The sequence below is a fragment of the Falco biarmicus genome, chromosome 7 (genome assembly GCF_023638135.1).
Source record: "Falco biarmicus isolate bFalBia1 chromosome 7, bFalBia1.pri, whole genome shotgun sequence".
NCBI classification, from domain to species: Eukaryota; Metazoa; Chordata; class Aves; order Falconiformes; family Falconidae; genus Falco; species Falco biarmicus.
The window spans coordinates 34875194-34879658 of record NC_079294.1 but is presented as its reverse complement, the minus strand read 5'-3'; the positions used below and the strand labels follow the sequence as shown (position 1 = coordinate 34879658).

The window sequence follows — 4465 nt, the reverse complement described above, 5'->3', positions numbered from 1 at the left end:
AAAAAAAGTGGCGTTTAAAATGAGAATAAATAATTTAAACTGTTTATCTGCAGGGGTGTTACTCCTGAAACAGCCTAGGTGTTTCAGCCTCCCACTGCTACTACAGCAGCTGCCGAGACGGAACTTCTTGTGAGCCCTTCCTTCTTACCCGGCAGCACTTGCTTAGACTTGATTAAGCAGAGGCGGTGCGTTACGTTTGTCTTTAATTCTTAGCAACTTCCTAAATTTTGAATTAAACTGGCATTTAGGTTTTTACCCGAAGGCAATATTTAGCTGTTGGGACAAGCTCAGTTCTTCCTTTTGGAAGTTGTCGCTTGCAGCTAAGTTCAAGGCTGCTCTTTTCCCAAGCTTTGTGTCTGCTCTTTTGGATGGACTCATCCTTGGAACACAAGTGTGATCGGGAGCTAAAGCTGAAAGCAAATTGCCTTTGAGCAGTAAGCGCCTGTCTCTTCGAGTGATAGCTTTGTTTTGTGAAAATTGCTACAAAGTTACCTTAATGTCTGGCAGGTGTTTTCTGCTTTCAGTTGGTTTGAGTTGGTAACTATAACCATAGTATTTTGTAGGTGACTAAACTACTGTAGCATTCTGCATGTCCAGTATCTGATTCCTAGTATGAAAGGATAAGGCAGAGTACAAGTTCTCGGGGGGGGCAAAGGCGTGATAGGGACAAAGGTGGGGGTGTTCCCTGATATTTTCGCTCAGTTAAGTAATTTAATATGGTAGAGATTCAAGCATGCTAGCTTGCGCTTTAATAGAACTTTCAGTTAAGCTTAGCAAGCTGGATTGAAGTATATGTTGAAGTACAGTTGAAAATACATCCTTGGCATGGTGTGCCTAGAAATAAATTTAGTGTTGGGGAAAGAAATGCCACAAACCCTGAAATCGTTTGTATCTATGTTACTGTTCCCAGTTAGAGATGGCCTGATGTGTAGTTGAAGTCAGCTAAGTCTTGAAATAGACTTCCAATTCAGTGTGGTACATACTTTAAAAATAAGGCATATTATGCCTGGCTGAATGGAAAAGCATAGATCTTGATGATATTTTTATTGTAATAAATATATTGAGCTTAGACATGTCCTCTGTATCTAAAGTATTACATACTTTGTGGTAGTGGTGCTGATTATACAGTTAAACTGATGCACTGGGTAATTTTCAGCAAATGAGGGTTCTAGTGGTTGCTCTTTGAAAGAAAGAGGTAGCTTGAGAGTATTGGGAGTGTGAGTGATCTTACTGCCAGAATGTCAGAGTGCTCAGTGCTTGTTAAAGGACACATCACAATGCCCATAGCTTAAGCATCAAGTGTTTTTGGAGGCCAGGGCTGTTCTATTAGGTCTATCCATGCTGATAACTGAAGTCAGGGTGACTTGCTTCATTCTGAATTAGAAGTTAGACTTTTATAAAGTGAGGTTAATATTTTCGAAATTAAAAATGTTTAGAAACATGAAAATAAAAACAGTACATTAGTTATTTTTTCACTAATTCTTTTGAAGAGAATTTGGAAAAAAAATCTGGGAGTCTTCAGGAGTACCTAAACTCAAGCAAAGAAATGAAATTACAAAAGTAGATTGGTAAAGTGGTAGAGTTGAATAGCTTCTTTTCTGCAAAGAGTAAATATTATTATTTTTTCTGGTCAAATAGTGTCAGAGGAGCTGGTTCAAGAGAGGCAAGGGAGTTGTTAATCACTAAGAGCGAGCTTTAGTTGTTTCCTGTGGGGCAGTTAGTAAGCTAGCTTCCCTAGAAGATGATTGAGGTGTTTATATTAAGAAGCACTCCTGCCTAAGAGAACTTTAATAGAAGGTGGGGGGAGATAGGGGCAATCCTATAGTGATTAATATAATAGTTCAGAAGTAGAAAGCTGATAAGTGATAGTAATTATGAAATTATGAAATACATACTTTTTTTTAGAATGTTGTCTTGGATATAGCCATTTTATTTTGCCCTTTAGCATTTTGTTACCTTCAAATTAATAATTTCTTACCAGAAGTTGATATTTAATTTAGGAGTCAGTCTTGTATTTAGCATCTAACTAGATTCAAGAGTGGGTCATGGCTGGGGGGAGAATGTCAGACTGATCGGATGCTCAAGATACTTTTTTTTAGTAGATTAGGAATAAGTACCAAGTCAGAATATTGTCAGGATGTCTTCTCTTTGATTCTAATTATAAGACTAAATGTCTTTTGCAGCTTGCTTCCCAGCAATTAGTTAAATTTGTTGGATTTGGTGTTTTTTGTAAGTGCATCAAATAAACATTCAGCTGATTTTAGTAACCCCTTTTGATATTATTCTGTAGAGTGGCTTCTTCCCAGTATCACAGTAATATTTATATACTGTAATTCTTTCCTTAACCTGAAACCAACATAGGCTTAATAAAGTTTTCTTTGCAGCGTAGGTGTTTGCAGTAGTGGTTTAATTTTCCTCTTTTCCAGGTGATTTAGACTTGTGCTAATGTTGATGAACCTCTGTGATTGTACAGCTTTTTATAGCAAATAGGGGATTATTAAATTCTGGCCATGCTTTGCCACTAACTTATTAGAGACACTTCAACTACCTAGGCCTGGTTTTAGGTGTCTAATAATGTTTTAACCAAGGCTAATAAGTGTCAAGTATGAGAAAGGACCTCTGAAATCCTAATAAAGTACAGTAGGAGTTCTTCGCTGTTCCACAAAAATGCCTCATTAATGTTGTCTGGCCTTAGTCTTGTGTTTGGAGCTACACTTTGAAGAGGCTTGTTTCTGTAGTAATTAAAAGGCAAGTTCAGTGCCCAAAAGTGTTCTAACATTGCATTCCTGCTCTTGTACTTCCTCTGCTGTAACCTTCTTTGCTCCCTTTTTCTGTTTTTAGCTACTCTGCCCTACATCAGCTCTCGCCTGCATCTCTTCCACCAAATGACTATTCCAGTTGCTCCATCTATCCCTCGCTGCCCTTTACCACGTCCCATACTGTTCAGCAAGCCTACTATATACTTTTTATTTGTTTGAAACGAGGGAGAATTAGTGCTGAAGTCTTGCATTTCAGTTCTGGGATCTGTTACCAGGCTAGAGAAGCAGATCTGTCAGTTGCCAGGAGGATTCCACCTGTCTTTCTAGCCTGGACTGAAGCATGCTGAGATGTGAATGACTGTGCTTAAGATCAGTATTATCTCTAGTGAGTACATGTGAACAGGTGTTTACATGCTCCGAAGCTGGCCACATCCAATACATAAGGCAGATATAAAGCAAAAGGCATGTTTCTGAGACTGTAGTTGCTAATATCCTATTAAGAGTCAAAATAGGATATAACTTCTAATTTGAGAGAATTCTTTTACATTTCACAAGGACTTTTTGAGCCCAAAGTTAAAGGCTGTTATGTATCAGGGTAACAGATTAGTATCTACTTCCTGTTTTCTTTTATTCTTGGATGTCTTCCCAGTATCTCTGGAAGAATCGACTGACCTGTCCTGAAAGTGCCTGAGCAGTAGTGCGGTTTTCAGCCAGTATTTTAATGTAGGCCAAAATATTTTTTTTGTAGCTGAAGATGGACTCAGTTTTAATATGTTGCTTTTCACTGATTTCTTTCAAGAGTCTGAGCAGCCTGCACTGAATGGAGGCGAGTCCATCTCTGGGGCTACTCTGTTACAGTCCGATTCTAACCTTTTCCATGTGGATCAATTGTTAGGTTTTGTGTTTTATATATTTGCATATATTTTAGGATATGATACACAGTAATGGAATTATGCAGTGCTTAGTAAAACTCTGTTACCTTGAGAATGCTGCTTGTATTTCTTAGCAAGTAGTTAGCAGAAACACAGAATCTTCCTTTGTTTTTAATGCTTTATAGCACCAGTGCCCGAAGTTTTCATGTAGTATTGTTTTAGTGAAGTAGGAAGAGGATGTGATGCGTGGGTTTCCACTTCCATGTAACCTGTGTTGACAGTCCAATATCTCCCATATGCTGGGTCTTGCTCAGTGTGCCCATTCTGATGATAATTTAAGGGAACGTGAGTTACTTTGCAGGGAGGGGAAGGTGGCAAGCAAGCATGAAGTGCAGGGTGTTTCCTGCCCCTACCAGGCCTTCTGGGGGGGTTGGATTAATTGTCTTTGTGGCCATTCTTGGAGCCACTTGGCTATCTTTACTTGATGGCAGAGTTTATAGATGTAGTCATATAATAACTTCAGGTGCTGGGAGAAGGAGCTTTTGGGTTTAAGAGCTTTTGTATTGAAATATTTCTGACAAGGATGACTTAAAAGATCTAGTTCTGCAGATTTGCTTCTAAGTAAAGCAAGTGAACGGTGTCTTAGTGACTGCAACTATATAATTTGTGAATCTGTGTGTATATTCTAACCCATTGTCCAAGTCATCAATGAGGATGGTGTACAGTGTTGGTCCTAGTATTCATCCCTGGGATGGGGTATGCCACTGTGACTGGCCTCCAGCTGTACTTCATGCCATTCATCCCAACCTCTTGAACGCAGCAGTGCAGCCAGTT

At 39.0% G+C, this 4465-nt stretch overlaps 1 protein-coding gene across 3 annotated transcripts in view; it reads left to right on the top strand.

The window, feature by feature from the left end:
- Positions 1 to 4465, top strand: part of SETD3 (SET domain containing 3, actin N3(tau)-histidine methyltransferase) — a 63751-nt gene that overhangs the window by 1000 nt on the left and 58286 nt on the right. Inside the window, exon 2 of one of the 3 annotated variants that reach the window (XM_056347200.1) lies at positions 54 to 185. The exons of the other annotated variants lie outside the window; for them this stretch is intronic. The gene's annotated coding sequence lies outside the window, so the exon portion shown is untranslated. The remainder of the gene's footprint in view (positions 1 to 53; positions 186 to 4465) is intronic. 3 annotated transcript variants of the gene reach the window in all.